The sequence below is a fragment of the Epinephelus lanceolatus genome, chromosome 18, assembly GCF_041903045.1.
Source record: "Epinephelus lanceolatus isolate andai-2023 chromosome 18, ASM4190304v1, whole genome shotgun sequence".
Taxonomy (NCBI): domain Eukaryota; kingdom Metazoa; phylum Chordata; class Actinopteri; order Perciformes; family Serranidae; genus Epinephelus; species Epinephelus lanceolatus.
In genome coordinates, this window is record NC_135751.1 from 9,310,112 (window position 1) to 9,330,355 (window position 20,244).

General features: G+C 37.9%; 1 protein-coding gene across 1 annotated transcript in view; it reads right to left on the reverse strand.

Moving 5' to 3' along the window:
• LOC117268757 (uncharacterized) overlaps positions 1–20,244 on the reverse strand; it is a 32,965-nt gene that overhangs the window by 12,498 nt on the left and 223 nt on the right. Inside the window, exon 2 of the mRNA XM_033645424.2 lies at positions 13,182–13,283. The gene's annotated coding sequence lies outside the window, so the exon portion shown is untranslated. The remainder of the gene's footprint in view (positions 1–13,181; positions 13,284–20,244) is intronic.

Consider the following 20,244-nt stretch of genomic DNA (forward strand, 5'->3'; position numbering starts at 1 on the left):
TCACAATTGGAGAGTACTGCAATGATACACAGTGGTCCAATGTAACTAAGTACATTTAGTCAAGTACAAATTTGAGGTACTTGTTCTTTACTTTTCATGCCACTTTCCACTTCTATGAGGAAGTATTGTACTTTGTACTGCACTATATTTATCTGACAGCTTTAGTTACTTTACACAAAAATATAAAAAAAATTATGTTTTGTTAAAAATTAAGTCCCCAAAAGTTTACACAAGTACAGCCGAAACAATTAATCCATTACTGAATAAGTCACGTGACAGATTAGGACACTGTGAGGATGGTTGAAGTCATTTTTCCTGTCCTGGTTCCAGCATCACAAACGTGAACACAGTATTTGCTTTTCCTTTTAACAGTTTTAATATTTTTAATTTATTTTTGAATAATTTTAGATTTTGAACTGTTGGTTGAATAACACAAACACTGTGAAGCTGCTGCTTTGAACCTCTGGACCTTAACAAAATCGTTCTTATAGCAGGAATTATTTATTTTATTATTTAGTTCTCTAAATGACTGATATGCAAGAGCAATATGCAGGAAACTCTGGAACCTGTAAAGTAATGATTAACCATAATAAAATAACTGCAAAACAATTTTATAGTTTAATTTAAAGACAGACTCATGAAATGGCATTATTTATAGGCACATATCTGCATGTCTTTTTACTAATCATTTTCTTATGCAATTATTGAAATGCAGACTTAATTAAACACTCTTGTTTTATTTCTCTATATATAACAATATAACTGCTTTTTTATATTTTGAATGCAGCACTGAAAAGACTTTTAGGTTTCCCGCCTCCACAGTGCAGCTCTTTTTACATCTTATCCCATGGATCTTGTATCTTTGTTACATAAATAAATATTTCTGCAATATGCTGTTTGATAAGATGTTCCTCGGTCAACAGTGTGGATGTTATGAACAGATCAGTCAGGCAGAGATTCATTGTTGTGAGCGACAGTCTGCAAGACACACAGTTTCTTAAAGAGCAGATTTGGGAGAAATCTGTGCCGCAGCAGCAAAACACTGAATACTATAAAGACCTGCCAGGACTGGATCGATGACTCGTACTGCCCCCCCTGAGGACCAAACGCTGCGGCTCTGCTGCTTCGCTCTGTAACAGCTGACAAATGCAGTCTTTTGTTACAGAAGTACACTTAATATTCATCTGTGTCTTCTGTTACAGCAGTCTAAGGGGCTCTGAGCTGCAGAGTCATTTCAAAAAGATCTTGCTCTTCAAAGGACCTCTACAGAAACCAGGGAACGTCCTCCATGTTTGACAGTGACTTAAAGTAGAGATGAAACACTGAACAAAAAGACTGTGGTTTGTTCAATTTATACCTTAGGCAAGATATGGCACTGAAATCAAACTTGATATTCACCTTGATTTGCTAGAAAACTATTTCACTTTTCCGCCAGCAGGACACAGCTATCTTTCAAAAAGCTTGTTGGTGATGTCACTGGGATGGTTCGTCTCTGTTGTTGGCTTGTTTGCCAGTATGAGTTGTTGAGGTAGGCTTGGGAAACAAATATATTTTGTCCTTTAATGACCAATTTGTTCTCAGACAGTATGGTTTCTACAGCCAGTGTATAAGATAATTTGAGTGGAGTGATGCACCGAAGTACAGGAAGTCACTTTTCACAGTAGCACCCAACAGCAACATATCCTCATACAGCGGTCCATATCTTATCTAATGAATAAGTGCCACACTGATGACATTACATATTTAATGTAACATTACATAGGTCAGGTTTAGGCGGGTAAAGTTACATAGGTTAGGTTTAGGATAAGAAACATGGTTGGGTGTTTTTAGGGTTCGGGTTACCAATAAATTTCCATGACTTTAAGACAAATTTTCATGACCATACACTCGACACAGGACTACTACTCTTATTGATAGTCCTTATCAATTCTGTTCTTTATCAATAGTCTTATTGGTTCTTTTTCATTACTGTGCAATAGCTTTATTAAAAAGATATTATTTAAAAAAAAATTAATTCAGAACTGCATTAGAACTGACTAGTTTAAATATAACTAAATGTTGTTTCTAGAGCAACAGCAGAAATGTTTACAACAGCAAAGTCACTAAATAAACCTAATAATATTTCACTGGAAACAAAATGCCAATTAAATAAATCACATCCCTGACATCACATTACTAAATGCAGACAGCCAGCAGGTAACGCTGGAAAATTTTAAGATATGTGGCAAACTAAGTAAAAAATTTTGACTTCATACCAACAGCCTTTGTTTTAGCTTGTTTGTAACAATATGCTATTAGCCAAGCACGAGCAACGTGCTTGTGTAAAACAGTTGATAAGAGACTACAGACAGAGCAGATTAAAATATTGCTTGCTACATGTTAATGCTTGTTGAACAGGTGTGATGTTACTGATTAAGTATTGGCTTTGACTCAATAAGATATTATTGCACTTACTTAGAGTGACAGGTGCTGTTTGTTGTCTCCATAGGCAATGTCAAGTGTGTTAAAAAAGTATCGATAAAAGTTCTGGCAACTTTATCAGTACTACAATCTTTGCCCTGTAGACAGTTTTAGTGGGTTCCAGTACCCATCCCTAATGCAGTTAGGGCTTCGTTTCTGGAAACAGTAGCTGAAATAGTCTTTTGTCTGGTGGTGGATGAGAGAGCAGCACTGCAACTGGCAGCAGGTGTGTCATGATGGTTGTCGGGGTCAAAAGCCAGTGATGCGAGTTGATATAGCGCTTACAATTAACTCCTTTAGCATGGCTAGCTAGCCCTGCCTCTACTAAAAATAAGTCGTAGAATGTTTTACTACACACAGCGCACATTTTGCCCATCCTGGGTCTTGGTCTTTCTCAAGCTATGCCCTATCTTTGTCCCAATAACACCAGATGTTATTAAATCAGAATTTCCTGGCATTGCGTGAAATTACATTTCGTCAAAGAACAAAGTGTAACTCAGGTCAGAGTTTGACGTTACCTCTGCAGAGAGCAACATAACATCAAGTGACATGACTGATTTGTTTAACCAGCATAGATTGTTCTCAGTTGATCCTAACTGAACCACGTTTACTGTATTATATGGGTATTTGTGAAACAAATTTCCCTAAATTTTCAATAACTTTGTGGGTGTATTTAATTTTCAAAAACTTTTCCAGGCCTGGAAATTGCTATTTACAAAATTCCATGACTTTTCCAGGTTTTTCATGACTGTACAAACCCTGAAGGTTGGACAAGTAAAGATACGTAGGCATAGTAAAGTTACATGGATTACTTTTAGGCAAGTTATGTAGTTTAGGTTTTAGGTAGTTTAGGCAAATAAGGTTATGTAGGTTAGGATTAGGAAAAGAAACATGGTTACAACATACTTTAAAATAACTCAAAGTTCACTTGGTTTCAATCGGTTCTGAACACTAATTTCCCAGAGGAAAATCCTTGTTGTTTGACACATCCACCAACACATCCTCCCTCCTCATGCAGCCTTCCTGATAATTTGGGTTATACACAAATTACTGGCTCATGATCAGGTGGGTTTTATACAAATATGGAGCATTATTTTTCGTAGGTCTACATATGAACAGTGCATTAGAATAGCCTGCCAATAGATGAGACACATGTTGCAAGAGGAGCCATTAACAAGAGTGGTTTGGTTTATGATCTGAGGCAAAGCTAACATTATCAACCAGCCCATCCTTATTAGCTGATGTTGTCGCTAAGTAGGGAGCTCTTTGTTTCCAAAACTCTACCACAGACCCAGCAAGATCTTGATCGTATCTCCACGGATACAGGATATAGGATAAAAGGCTATTATGTACACTGAGAAGAGGATGGGCACACAAACCTCACTGGCACCACCAGATATCTAACCAAACATGCACAGAGGAACAGGACAGGTTTAAGTAGCGTTTTTCCACTGATGGTGAGTCAGACCGTTTGTTTATTTTAGCAATGCTTCTTGATGCAGAAAGTGTTTGCCTATGACTTGGCTTCTATAGGTGGGAATGATGTTGTTCGTGATATAAGGTGACTTGTGGATGTCACAGCTGGGTTAGGCTAACTATGGTAGCTGCAACATGATAACATTAATGTAATGTTAAATGTATTTTGCATTGTAGTTGAGGTGTGACGACTTGATGGAGACAGTGGTAGATCACTTATTTTGTGAGAAGAAGTTCTTTGTCAGGTGCAGCAACCTGACATCGTATTTAGTCATGCACCACCCAATGTCCTGACTTAAGGTCAGGCAACCTTTCACTTTCACTTTCGCCGCTGTTGTCCAACTCCAAGGGAACAGGTCTTACCACTGTGGGGGGTTTTTTGTTGGGTTTTATTTTGACTTTGTCCATGGTTCATTGTATCTCATCAAAACTTTGCAGTTTCTTGAATAAAATTATAGATTTCTTTAAACATTGTTGCAAAAATTTGGAATAATGTCAGTAAACAACTCAACAATATAACATAGGTCAAGTCGTTTTAAGACTTTTGTAACAGAAATGTTTCATATTATATCTCAGCGTGATCTCATCCGTATTCATTATATTTTGATGCTTCGTCAGAAAGTGGGGGCAGTCTTTTTCCATAAATCTTGAAGCAGGGGGTCAGCAGTTAGGTTTAGGCAACACAACTACTTGGTCAGGGTTGGCCAAACATCATGGTTGTCATTAGTCACGTGAGTCAACTCAGGTGACTAAGAAGGGGTTGGTGGTTATGTTTAGCCAACAAACTACGTGTTTTGGGTTGGGAAAAGATCGTGATTACATTAGTAATGTCAGTCAACTCGTGACTAACAAGGAGTTAGCAGTCAGATTTAACCAACCAAACTATTTGGTTATGGTAAGGAAAAGATTGTGGCTGACCTTCATCAAGGAGTTGACTCACATGCTTAACAACGAAGTATCAAACTATGTGACTCAGACTGATGTAGCAAAATAAGTCAACATTGACACTAACATCACTCTCCTGGGTCAAAGTCCTGTGCTTGCTGGACCTGTCCACCGATGCAAACTTCCTTGCTCTTTTTACTACATCTGTTGCTCTGGCTGTTTCATCAGAGTTGGTCAAAAAGCCAAATTTGTCCCTTACAGATACCTAAGGGTGCATTGAGCATCTGTATCAGACGCTGGGGGTCACTGCCCAAGCGGCATTTTTGGATGCCCTGGGAATGTGACCAGGCTGTATATCTTAAGTAAGGTTTTGAATGCAGGATTTTAAATTGTAGAGTAAGTATTTTCACAATGTGGTAATAGAACTTTTACTTAAGTAAAGGATCTGAATATTTCCTCTGCTGTAGTTATTTAAAGTTTCAGCAGAGTTAAAGTTTGGGGACAGTCTCTAATTTTCCCTTTTTTTCTTCTTCTTGACCTTCAGTTCTGAAGAAAAGGGGAAAGGTCTTTAATGAGGGGTCATTAAAGGGGCTCGGGGTCAGCCAACAGCCAACTCTCACATCAATTAACCTGCTGTTGCTTTCATTCTTTTCTCAGTAAGTGGCAGGATTAGCGTCGACTGCATCTCTTAGGAGTCAGGGGGGAAAATTAGCAGGAAGAGATGCCCATTAAAACCATCAGAGTGTGTTGTTTTTAGCTCTGCAGCAGCAGTGTAATGACTCCACACTCTGATAATGTTTGTTTCATGCTGATGGTTTAGACCATCAGTTAGCTGATGTATCGACATGATACAGACCTGTTATTAAATACTGGATAATGGCCGGTCAGTGTCGTCCACATTCAGGGCTGTCAGTCTGAAAGCCTGGAGAGAAACCTGCAGTTTCAGTTAAGACTGTAGAGTTTTGTACCCTTGTGGAAAAAAATAAATCACTATTTTATGTATGTGTACACAAATATGTCTGTCGTTTTTGAACACTTTGGTGCAAAACCTGTATTGCTTTTGTACAGTGCTAAATAACTTAAAACTTGAGTAAATGGCCAGATATATTCTGGAAGTTAACCATATTTATGATCTTATTTGGTCAGTTTTTGGAATAAATAACATTTGGCACACAGATTGTCTTTAACTAATTATGAACTTAGACAGTCTTTCATAAGCTCTTTCATTTTCTGGTATGTGAGCTTATTCATATATCTCATAATTGTTTTCCAGGAAGCTTCTTGGGATAATATGAGGATATTATGGGGCTATGTCTAGCAGGAAATATTACTGAGAAAAATCCAATAAATGCTCTATATGCAACAGCAGTATACAGGAATATTTGGAACCGTATAATAGAGATTAACCATAAAAAATATACTGAAAAAAACCCAACATTTTTATAAATGTATTTAAAGACAGAATAATGAAATATAATTATTTACTGGCACAAATCTGCATGCATGTTGTCTTCTTACTAATCATATTCTTATTCAATAATTTAAATGCAGGCTTAATTAAACAGTTATGGTTTATTTTTTCATAAATGTATTAATACATCAATTACTCCACTATGATAACTGCTAAAAAGACTCTGTTTTCATGCTCTTATAGAAATACATGAAATGGATACAAAGTTTTTGCGTTACGTCATGGTGAGCATGATGTGTTTAAATCATGTGCTGGCAACACAAAAACAAATACAGTGCAAAGTCAGTGAAGATCTTTTGTTGTAGTGAAAACATGAATTAAGTGTAAAGACCTAAAAAAGTACGCGTAGGGTGGGTGGGTCAAACAAACACGGACTTTCCACCAGGAGATGGCTGTTAGTGTCGTGTGTGAAAACAAAAGTCAGTGTTCATGATTATAGAGACTTCGCTACACAAAGAGGGTAGGTTATGTAACTTATGTCCCATACATATTTATTTATGTATTTATTTATTTATTTACGTTATTTTAACCAAAACCACAAAATTTTCCTTAACTTAATTTTAATTCTCAAAACCTAACTGTGTTTTTCTTCCCCTAAAGCTTACCAAAATGCAACAGTTTCATGTTTCAACAGTTTTCATGTTGCCAGCATGTAATTTTTTACACATTTTCATGCCCACCACCAAGTAATGCATTGTTACAAGTTTATGTCCGTTTTACATATTTCTGTGAGACTGTGTTTGCCTTTATTTTATCTTATTCAATCGTCCATTTTATCACACAACTCTATCTGTTAGTTGTCTTATTTAAATTATTACGATGATCAGTTTCATGACATGGGGCTCTAGTTTCGCAGACCGGGCGAGGCGGAGGCGCAGCGCACCTGCGCTTTGCCAACTGGGTGTGGCCAGGCGGATTTTGCAAGTTTGGCACACCGTGCACCTGGCGCAGCTACTCTTCTTTCCCACCTCCTTCCCTCCTACCTGCGCAAGTCGGAAAGAGGGAGGAGAGAAGGCGTGGAGTGGGTTTTACACACATCACACCAATCAAATGAGTCCCTCTCCTCGCCCTTAAATGCGCCGCGCGAAGGCGTAATGAGAGTTTACTCAATTCGCCATGGCAGAAGAGAGCAGCAGCGTCAGACAGCCAAACTTCTCCCAGGAGGAAACTGATGTTTTGGTCCGGGAGGTCCAAGCTCACAGTGTCCGAATATACGGAACTGCGAGCAGACCTCCACGGGCTGATGATGCAAAGGTAGCCTGGGAGGAGGTCACCACAAGTGTAAATCAATGTTGTGTTTCTCTCGTGCGTGCGTGCGTGCGTGCTCTCTCTTTCTCTCTCGCAGTCTCACTCTGTTTCTTTTCTTTTGGCTTTTCTAAGATGACAGATGCTGAATATATACTCCCTATCTGATGCTGTGGCTCTTTGTGGTTGGCTGAGAGGGATGTGAACTCATTAGTTTGCAGCTGTGTTAATCAAATCAGGTTGGGTTTCCATTACGCGTGCCAAGCATGCCAAACGTGCCAAACGGTGCCAATCCCCTTTGATCTGACATCAGATGTGACGGGACAGACAATATAGAGATACATTTATGTGCTGATTGCAGATAGTTGCATTGAATAGTGTTTTTTTGGGTATTTATTGCATTATTAATGTGCCTGACATTCTGGAAACCTGCCTGTGAGGTTTTGGTGACGTGTGCGCACTGTCCGCTGGTCAGCAAAACTTCAGCTTACACCGGCTGCGCTCCACCTGCGCTGACAGTAGACCTGGTTTCAGCTGGCGAGCTTTTAGTGCACCTTCGGCAAAGCCTTTTGGCACGAAACTGTCACTGCGCCAAGCTGGACCTGTTGACACCTCCCCCTGCTGCGCTGCCACACCCATCTCAGCGCACCTCAGTCTGCCAAAGTACCAAACTGAGCGCGCCTCGGGTTGCGCTGCTTGAAACTAGCTCTGCGCGGGGTTTGCCACCCTGCGCCACCCTGCGCTGCACCGGGAAACTAGAGCCCATGGAGTCGTTTTTGTCCCTAATTGAGTCCTAAAAGTAAAGGATTCTGCTGTTAAATCAAGTTGTTTCAAGACTACAATACCACAGTATTAGCTATATTTACATTTGCTTTTTGTTGTATTTTACATTTATTTTTCATTTTCCATTTTTTATTTTCAATTTTTTATCATATTTTATATATGTTTGGATTCTCATTTGTTCATGTGTTTTTCTTTTCATAAACTTTGAAGAATCATTGTTTTAGGGAGCCTGAGAACAAGAACCTCATTGCCAACAACTGCTTCCCTGTAACTGTTGTGCATATGACAAATAAAAACTTATTGAATGAGTGTCATTCTGTTTTAAGTTATTAAATCTTTAAAAAGAGAGACAATGTGATTCTTGTAATAAGTTAATTTTAACCTGGAAACTAAACAAACAGGCAACTGACCGCAGAGCGGTGGGGCAGTTTGGTACCTCTACAGTACACTGGAATGGAAATAAAGCTCACATACACAAAATTATGGATACATATTGCAGAGGCTGATTTTCAGCCTGCTCAGACCACCTGTTAAAGCACAGAGATCAATTTTCTAAGCTCCATGGCAGACGTGCAAAACATCCCTTCATTAATGTCGAGTTTGACCTCTTTAACTTTGACATATTTCATTACGGATTTCAGCACACAGCAGCAGATATGTGCACTAACTCCATAGTCTCTAATTTAGCATGCTGGTGCGGGATACTGATTACTTAAGTCACACTGGGAATTAACAGCAACTTCATCTGCGGCTCTCTTCACATATTTAGATAGAAACCTAATTTATTCACATGTCACAGCAACAGCACACGAAGAATCCACACTGTATGGGAATAGTGCAAAAAACAAAGTCAAACACAAGTGCACACATGACTGCAGAGCGGCTGTGCAGAATGAATGTAATTATAAGTTCTAAGTTAAAATGTTGTATTTTAAGTCCAGTTAGTGAGTCCAGTAAGACTTCAGGAGCCTCCCAGTCCACTGGTGTCCACACTGCGACAAAGTGGAGATGAGTTATTTACAGCAGCAGCAGCAGCAGCATCTGGGGCTCAATTAAAAATGTTGGAACCTTAAACTAAAGTCCAAACAGCTTAATCAGCATTTTCAGAACACCTCAACCAGAACATCACCGCAGCAGCCTTAATGTGTGTCAGCAGGTTTATGGGTCCTGCCTTATTTTTAATGTTTAGGTTTATTATGTTAGTGAGAGAAGGAAGAGGAAAAGACTGAAACCCAGTGGTGGAGGAAATATTCAGTTCCTGAATGATACTCTGTTACCAGTAGAGTCTTGCACTGAAAATGTTACTTAACTAAATGTATGTAAGTTTAATCAGGAAAATGTATTTAAAGTATTAAAAGTAGCAAAATGTCCCTTGTGACTATCACACTATTATTTATTATATTATTAGATTATGTATTAACCCTTAGATGCATAAGTGGGGTCAAAAATGACCCCAGGGGTTGTTTTTCTTCAATATCTATGGAATTAAAAGTTTTTATCATTTCATATTCCAGGTATTCCTCATAAAACATGTTTTTGACATGAGGCCATTTGCATTTTAAAAAAAATTATATACATTTTAAGAAATTGTTGTTTTTGTATCACTACCCCACTCTTCTTTAAGTGGGGTCAAAAATGACCCCAAGCATTTCCTATGGAATATCAAGGGTTAGACCTAGGAATCTTTGATTCTAATCATCTGTGACTGTCAGGTATACATTTACTGTTGCACTTACACATGTAATGCCAGCAGTCTCACCACCCAGGAGGATTTTTATACAGCAACATACATGTTAGTATTATATTCGTTTTATAGCTTGGAATACATATGACGTTATAAAATATGAACTTATTTTCCACATCCATGACTTTTGTGTGATATAGTATTATTGTCATCAAATTAGCCTACTTTGTAGTTAGCTAACACTAGCTTACTTAACTAAGCTAGTGTTAGCTAACTACAATGTAGTTACTAGTTAGCTAACTACTGTGTAATGTTAGTACTGTAATGTTAACTAGCTAACATTACTGCATTTGTTGTGTAGAGATAAGCAGCCTTGCTATGATATTTATAGCTTCCTTGTAATAAAATCTAACCATTATTTTGTGTGTGTGTGTATGTGTGTGTGTGTGTGTGTGTGTGTGTGTGTGTGTGCACGCGCACGTTAGGCCTATTATGCTATTATTGATTATTCAACGATGTCATTTGTGTGTGTGTGTGTGTGCGTTTGTGAGTGTGAGTGTGTGTGGTTAGCTACATTACTGCATTTGTTGTGTAGAGATAAGCAGACTTACTATGATATTTATAGCTTGCTTGTAATAAAATCTAACCCGTTAGATAGCCTATTATACTATTATTGATTATTCAGTGATGTCGTTAGTTGTTAAAATGTTAACAAAAAGTGATAAATGAACATGTCAAACATGAAATCATTCTTTTGTTGACCAAAATATAATACAAATCATCATCTTTAACCAAAATTAAAGAAACTGCTTAAGTTTATCACATAAAACACATTGATTCTAATTGGGGTCATTTTTGACCCCACTTATGGAAGAGTGTAGGTATTGGTAGGTCATGCATCTAAGGGTTAAAGGATCAGTGGGGCATATTTTGACAGAAATGGAATCTAATATTTATAACTGTGTTTTCATTAGTTTATAATCACCTGAAACTAGGAATTGTTGTGTTTGCGTTACCTCAGAATGAGCTGTTTATGTCTATATTTGGAGCAGGTCCGCTTCCACTGAGTCCGCCATGTTGTTTCTACAGTAGCCAAGAATGGACAAACTTAACACTGGCTCAGTTTTAGTTCTCCTACATGCTTGGCACACTAGGAGAAGCAGGAGAAGCAGGATTTTACAGTTGCAGTTGGTTGAGGTGGAGCTCATTTTGATCTGAAAACAACACATTATTTTTTCATTATGGATTTATCTGCTGATTATTTTCTCCACCTCACACAGAAGATTTAGAGTCCCATAGGCAAGATTGGACAAGTTGAGGAACTCTTTTGTTCCTCGACCTGTTCAATCTATTAAATCAGAGTATAGGCTCTCTAAGTAACCTCAGCATTCCTTGTTGTAATTTGTGCCATTATATCTACGATTTGTAATGTGTGATGTGATAGCTGTTCTAGTATAGTTTTATTGTTTGGTTAGATTTTTGTATTTATGTGTATTTACGTGATACCAGGGATGAAAATATAGACAGTACAGGCAGTGCGGTTGCTCTGGGGCCCATGGGGTGGAGTAATTCAGACTGCTACCTTAAATATATTCCTGTGTTCAAAGAGGAATGATAAGAACAGAATGTTCCTAATTTAAAAATGGTGCAATTTGCTTTATATGCCCTTACAAAAGGAAAACCCATCTACACCATGGTTTACTTTTTTAGTTTTATTTCTTTTAAATAGTCAGGTGTCTAAAGCATTTTTTTTACTTTTTCCATCTATAAATAAATTATGAGGCTATACGGTTCCGTTTTATCATTATTTTTCTGTGATATTTCATCAGATATGCAATCCTGATTGCCAGGTAATATGTATGTTAAGGTTGTTTTCCAATTCATTTTCCGTCACTCAACTTATTGATTAATCAACTAATCATTTCAGCTGTACTTGTATAAGCTGTTGGGGAACAAATTACCATATTTTACAAACTCTTAGCATTTTGTGTGTAAAAAATATCAATTTTTAAATTAATAAAACTATAAGATCTTGTTAATGTAGAAGAGTAGAAGTAGAAAGAAGCATAAAAAGAAAATACTTAAGTACAATATAAGTGCCTTAAAATTGTGCTTAAGTACCATATTTGAGTAAATGTACTTTGTTACATTCTACCACTGTTTTTTTAGCTTGTTTTGATCAAAAGTTTTAAGTTCTGAGTTAATTTCTTTTCTGTGTTTTGTGTCCACAGTGCAGATCTTCATCCCACTGACTCTCAGACTGACACACTGAGTTTGTGTTACCTCATCTTCATCACCCTCATCACACACACACACTTTGACTACAGAGAAGACGGGAGGCAGCCATGTTACTGTAACTGTGAGTTAATCCAGTTACAGTCGTTAACTTATTTGATCTCCTCACCGAAATTCAAACGATTTATTCTTCTGAGGCGTTTTATAAGCCGGTCAGACAAACATCTGTATCCATAATTTTAAATCTAAACACCTCATTTCAGTCTTCAAACAGGTAGCAGGGGTGTTGAAACAATTCATCTACAAAATTAACTCTTCACAGTTTTGATTGTGGTTTAATTAATTTATGGAGGAAAAGTAACATTTATCTGCCGGTTAAAGCTTGTCCAGTGTGACCATTTGCTGCCTTTCTCTCTTTAATATCTCTGTACACTGAATATTTTGCATTTCAGACAAAACAAGACATCTGACAACGAAAAGGAACCATTATATACTCCAATATTTCCACACAGAGGGAGGACGTGCCATGAATGTTAACAGAAGGAGCACATATCTGACAAACCATCAGCTTCTTATAGCATCTTTCTAGGAAATGACGCCAACAGTTTAAGCTGCAAATATAAGAATATTAATCAGTCCTGTCTGTGTAGAAAAACATACAACCCATTCTTCTGTGAAGCAGCAGAGCCTTAAAAGGTGCCTTAAAAGCAACATGACTCCAACCATATTTAATACATAATTAAACACACTGATGCATGTCTGACATCATGTACAAATGCACCATCATCAGTGGAAAGGAAAAAGGGAAAGCTCCAGATGGAAGTGTGCTGTAGCCAGAGCTGAAGACAGCCGGCACACCCCTGAGCTCCAGTAACAGCAGCAGCATGTTTTACACACCCAACATGTGAAATAACACAAAAGGTTTTCTCAGTGAGCTCTTACCTGGTCCTAGTCTACAGGAAGCTGCAGGCTGCTGGTCATTGTGTCTCTGCTGCAGGAGGTACAGGAGGCACAGATCCAGTGGTGTGAGACAAAACAACGACACTGAAAAAAAAAATAAAGGAATCAGACAAAAGATTCACTCTGTTAGGTTAAAAAATGGTGGAACAGCTCTTTAGTCAGTCCTTGCTTTTATTGATTATTGTTGTGTTGATTTCTGGTGATGCAGAATGGTGGGACGTCGCTGCAGCAGCTTTCTGTCTGTTCCACTGCAAGAGGTAAAATGAAAGGGAGGGGTGCTTTAAGAAGTGTGTGTGTGTGTGTGTGTGTGTGTGTGTGTGTGTGTGTGTGTGCAGGAGGCAGCACTTGCAAAATAGTGGCTTCCTTCATCTCCAGCTTCCTCCAGTGTAAAGCTGACTGAAACTAAAAGCAGTGCCTGTCTAAACCTGCAAAATAAAAGCCTAACGGGGGTCTTTGTGTGTGTGTGTGTGTGTGTGTGTGTGTGTCTGCAGATTCATACATTTCATAAGGTAAATATTCAAAAACACATAAATAAATTAAATAATATAATGTAGTGCTTGTCACAGGCAGGAGTGATTTACAAAGGCAAAATGAAAAGAGATGAAAAATATACATTAGGCCTATACATGAAATTCTCACGTACTCACCATACTACTACACTGCCTGGCCAAAAAAAAAGTCGCCACCTGGATTTAACTAAGCAAATAGGTACGAGCCTCCTATTGGATAATTACTGCATGGGCGATTATCTTTCAGCTGGCAACAAGTTATTTAACCCCAACTGGTGCAATGAGTTGCTTCTCATTTCCTAAACAACCATGTCGAAAGACACATCCCGTGGTCGTGGAAAAGATGTTAGTCTGTTTGAGAAGGGTCAAATCATTGGCATGCATCAAGCAGAGAAAACATCTAAGGAGATTGCAGAAACTACTAAAATTGGGTTAAGAACTGTCCAACGCATTATTAAAAACTGGAAGGATAGTGGGGACCCATCGTCTTCGAGGAAGAAATGTGGCCGGAAAAAAATCCTCAATGATCATGATCGGCGATCACTTAAACGTTTGGTGAGATCAAATCGAAGAAAAACAACAGTAGAACTCAGGGCTATGTTTAATAGTGAAAGTAAGAGCATTTCCACACGCACAATGCGAAGGGAACTCAAGGGATTGGGACTGAACAGCTGTGTAGCCTTAAGAAAACCACTAATCAGTGAGGCTAACTGGAAAAAAAGGCTTCAATTTGCTAGGGAGCATAAAGATTGGACTCTGGAGCAATGGAAGAAGGTCATGTGGTCTGATGAGTCCAGATTACCCTGTTCCAGAGTGATGGGCGCATCAGGGTAAGAAGAGAGGCAGATGAAGTGATGCACCCATCATGCCTAGTGCCTACTGTACAAGCCTGTGGGGGCAGTGTTATGATCTGGGGTTGCTGCAGTTGGTCAGGTCTAGGTTCAGCAACAGTATGTGCATAAAGGATGAGGTCAGCTGACTACCTGAATATACTGAATGACCAGGTTATTCCATCAATGGATTTTTTCTTCCCTGATGGCACGGGCATATTCCAAGATGACAATGCCAGGATTCATCGGGCTCAAATTGTGAAAGACTGGTTCAGGGAGCATGAGACATCATTTTCACACATGGATTGGCCACCACAGAGTCCAGACCTTAACCCCATTGAGAATCTTTGGGATGTGCTGGAGAAGGCTTTGCGCAGCGGTCAGACTCTACCATCATCAATGCAAGATCTTGGTGAAAAATTAATGCAACACTGGATGGAAATAAATCTTGTGACATTGCAGAAGCTTATCGAAACAATGCCACAGCGAATGCGTGCCGTAATCAAAGCTAAAGGCGGTCCAACGAAATATTAGAGTGTATGACCTTTTTTTTTGGTGGTGACTTTTTTTTTGGCCAGGCAGTGTATTTTTGTATATATTCATGATATTTATATATTTGTACACATATTCTTTTCTTTGTTGTTGTTGTTGTCATTGTGCACATATCCCTCCAGTATCTAATATACCTATCGCTCATGTTTGTGGTGTATTTTCATATTTTTCGACTAAATGTTTTAACTAATAACTAATTTTTCAAAAGATGTGATTTAATGTGATGTTTATATTCCCACGTTCTGCTGTGTATTATTCTCTTTGCTGTATCCTTCTGTTCGTCACATTTTTTTTAAAAATCTTTCCACTTTTTAAGACTTCAACACAAAAACAGTAAATATACCCCTGACAAGACTGAATGCAGGCTGAGTTGAGAAACATGAGAAAGCACTGATTAAACAAAGGTAAATGATGAACAAAGTGCACACGGTGAGGTGAGGTAGTGCGAGGTAAGTGAGGTAACACAACTACCTCAATAAATCAATCAATCACTATGAAATGTAATAAAAGATAAAGGCATCACTGAGATTTATCACATGTCTCGAATGACTATTTTAAAACCTTTAATAAAATAATCACAGAATAGAATATTCCAAAAATAAATGCCCAAATCACTTCACTCTATAACATCATCTTAAAGAGCTTTCCCATATGAAAACATTCTTTTCAACCACAATTTGTTCAATAAAACACAGTTAAAATATGTTATACAATATTAAAATGAAAGCACCAACAAGCAATTTCATGTTTGCACAGTGAAATGATTCAGGAACCTCCACAAAAAAGATGATATTTCTTGGTCAGACATCTAACAAAATGCACAGAAGCCTTTCCGCTATACAAAAAACCCCAAAAAACTAAGACAATTTAAAATACTCAACAGATTGTATTACACTCTGTCACAGCTGTAATGGGCATAAGGGATGAGAGTAAAATGTGGGGCTGCTGAAGGAACTCGGCTCCATCTGTTGTGGGACCTCAATAAAATTAAAGATCTTTGGTTTGGCATTACAAAGGAAGCTATGATTCATGCTAATGAGAGATGCCACTAACATCACAGTCATGTATACTAAGAGATTTGCATAACTTCAGCTGAGACAGAACGGATCATGAAGCAATAGAAATGATTCAGGTGGAGAAGGTTGCTTGTGAGAATGTGTACTTTTTGTTTCTCTGTTTGTATTTTGTGAGTCAATAAAGACAAAACTACAGTGGAAAAAAAGTGGAATTGTTTTGGCTTTCTTAAATTTGCATTTACATTGAGCCCACAGGCATGCCATAGCATTACTCTTATTTTGGAGGAAACTGAGCCCATTTCCTGTATTGCCTTGGTTAACTGTGGTTTACTTGCTGCACCTTTTTCTGTCCCCATCTGCTGCGATTCTGCTGACAGAGCACAATCCCAACAATGCACCAGTCACAGTCTCCAACCATACTTTCTTCACTGGGAATCTAAAAATATATCATTCATATTTAGAGGTTAAAATACTGATATTCATGTCTTAGTATCAATAAGAAACCAAATGAACCCCTGCATCATGAAATATTTTGCAATGAACAACAAATGGACACTAATGTTGTAGTGTCCATTAGTGTCCATTTAATATTCTTTGCATTGGATCTCATTTAATAGTTTTATTTTGAAACGCTTCCTGTAAATATACCTTAGAAGTAGAGTGATTTCTATGAAATATACCGAGTCTAATTGGAGTCTTAGCTGCCCTCCAGTGGTCACAGTGAGGAGCTGCAACACCACATTTTAAATCTAACACACGGTGTAAATATATCAGTATAACTATTATCAATATCAAGATGTATACGTTATTATAAGAGTGATTATGACAAATAAAAACACTAACATCAGAAATGATAATAGTTTTATTGGTAGAAAAAAAGTTGTTCAAAGCTGTTTTAATTTTATTGTATTCTATTTGATTTGATTTGATTTGAGTTTTAAGACCAACCTAAATTTCAAAAAGCAATCACAAATGAATGATGATACCTCACCATGGGGAAAATATCATAAACGTATTAATTGTTTATTTTGGCAAACGAAAAGCTGAAGGGTCATAAAATGATTAATGGAAAGGGAAGCATGAAGAAACTCAGTTTAGAGACATGCATTTTATTAGATGTTTCAACATTCTCAGATTCTTTCTGATCTCTTTGGGGTTCAAACTGTATTTAAATCTAGTAACTTCTATAAAAAATACCCTTTTGTCACATTTGCTGAAACTGTCACAATAGCTACACAGAAGCACATGAGAATGATAATCATATTCCTCTGCCTCCGTGTATTGCTTATACACATATGAACAAAAACAACCAATAAGACCTGAGGAGTTTTTAACACAGCTATCAATCATTTCAATCGCCTCATGAACTGTGCTCAAACTGTCAAACAAGGCAGCACTGATCAAAAATGAATCAAGATTCTGTTACTGTGTTGCCTATTTTTCTCCTCAAGTCTTTTCAGGAACATATTTTAGTGTACTGTTTAGCTGTAAAATGAGAAAGTTGATACAGCTGCTAGGCGGTGCTTGATGCGATGCTCAACTATTTCCAACATGGCACCCGGGTTACAAACTTTCTCATTTCATAGCTAAACAGTGCACTAAAATATGTTTGTATAATATTTGAGGCCAGAACAAGGCAATGCAGTGACAGAATATTGATTAATGTTGTATCAGCACTGCAAAGTTTGACAGATTGACTGCAGTTCACAAGCAGTGAACTACATGACTGACAGCTGTGTGAAAGACTCCTGGGCTCTGATTCTGGCAAATGCTTTTAGAGGCAAAAGGAGGTGGAGAAGGAGAGACATCATTGTTTCTTTACAGACTTTCTGCCTCAAATTATACTTTGTAGATGAAGTGACAGTTTCAGCAAATACAATAGATATTTTCATAAAAGTTACCAGCTGTAGCTTTAAACTGAATCATCTCAACAAAAAAAATTGAGAGGAAAAGTCACATCAACAACTAATAGACATCTGTGGCAAGACAATGAGTTCAAACTGGACCTGAATACTACAATTAGCCCATAATTTGTCCTCACACTGTCACTCTAAGTACAGAGAAGGAGTATGGTGATCATATTGCCAATATGAACAGTTTTTATGTATAAAATGTATTCTTGTAATGATAATACTTATCTTTGTTAGCAATTAATCGTGTTCTCTATTTATCAAGTAATTGTTTGATCTAGAAAAAATTAGCAAAAAAAAAAAATAGAAGAAAAGTATACATATATGTACTACTTGTGATTACTGCTGCTGATATACAGTCAGGTCCATAATTATTTGGACAATGATACAGTTGTCGTCATTTTGGCTCTGTACACCACCACAATGGGTTTTAAATGAAACAATGAATACCTGCTTAAAGTGCAGACTCTCAGCTTTCATTTAAGGCTTTTTTCAAAAATGTAGTATGAACCGTGTAGGAATGACAACCATTTCTTCACACAGTCCCCCAACTTTAAGGGCTCATAAGTATTTGGACAAACTAACATAATCATCAATTAAACAGTCAGTTTTAATACTTGGTTGCAAATCCTTTACAGTCAATGACTGCCTGAAGTGTTGGACACATAGACATCATCAGATGCTGGGTTTCTTCCCTGGTGATGCTCTGCCAGCCCTTTACTGCAGCCGTCTGCACTTCCTGCTTGTGTTTTGGGTGTTTTGCCCTCAGTTTTGGCTTCAGCAAGAGAAATGCATGCTCAGTTGGATTCAGGTCAGATGATATGACTTGGCCATTGCAGAACATTCCACTTCTTTGCCTTAAAAATGTCTTTGGTTGCTTTTGCAATATGCTTCAGGTCATTGTCCAACTGCACTGTGAAGCATCGTCCAATGAGTTTTGAAGCATTTGGTTGAATCTGAGCAGGTAATGGTGCCCCAAACACTTCAGCTTTCATCCTGCTGCTCTTGTCAGCAAGACAAGACTTCACTAGAATAAATACAGAGGGTTTATCACAAGATGCAAACCATTGGTTAGCCTTAAAAATGGAAGGCCAGATTAGAGTTTGTCAAAAACCATCTAAAAAGCCTGTACAGTTGTGGAACAGCATACTATGGACAGATAAAACAAAGATCAACTACCAGAATGATGGGAAGACAAGAGAAGGAAGAAGGGAAGGAACTGCTCATGATCCAAAGCACACCACCTCATCAGTGAAGCATGGTGGAGGTACTGTTATGTCATGGCCATGTATGGCTGCCAGTGGAACTGGTTCTCTTGTATTTATTGATGATGTGACTGCTGAGAAGAGCAGCAGGATGAAAGCTGAAGTGTTTGGGGCTACATTATCTGCTCAGATTCAACCAAATGCTTCAAAACTCATTGGATGATGCTTCACAGTGCAGATGGACATTGACCTGAAGCATACTACAAAAGCAACCAAAGACATTTTTAAGGCAAAGAAGTGGAATGTTCTGCAATGGCCAAGTCATATCATCTAACCTGAATCCAACTGAGCATGCGTTTCTCTTGCTGAAGCCAAAACTGAGGGCAAAACACCCAAAACACAAGCAGGAAGTGCAGACGGCTGCAGTAAAGGGCTGGCAGAGCATCACCAGGGAAGAAACCCAGCATCTGATGATGCCTATGTGTCCAACACTTGAGGCAGTCATTGACTGTAAAGGATTTGCAACCAAGTATTAAAACTGACTGTTTAACTGATGATTATGTTAGTTTGTCCAAATACTTATGAGCCCTTAAAGTCAGGGGACTGTGTGAAGAAATGGTTGTCATTCCTACACGGTTCATACTACATTTTTGAAAAAAGCCTTAAATGAAAGCTGAGAGTCTGCACTTTAAGCAGGTATTCATTGTTTCATTTAAAACCCATTGTGGTGGTGTACAGAGCCAAAATGATGACAACTGTATCATTGTCCAAATAATTATGGACCTAACTGTATGTTTTTGTTTGTTTATTTTATTTTCAACTGTCTGTGTTTGTTCTTACCTCGTCATTACCATTAAATTTGTCTTGTGGGTTTTTGTGTTGTATCACCATGCTATCGTCTATTTTTGTTTGTTTTGTTTTCATTGAGAAAAAATAGTTGCCGATTGAATTTTATTTTCAAATTAAGACTTTTATTCTGAAGGAACAACGTCTGTTGATGTACAACCAGAAGCGTTTCCTGTC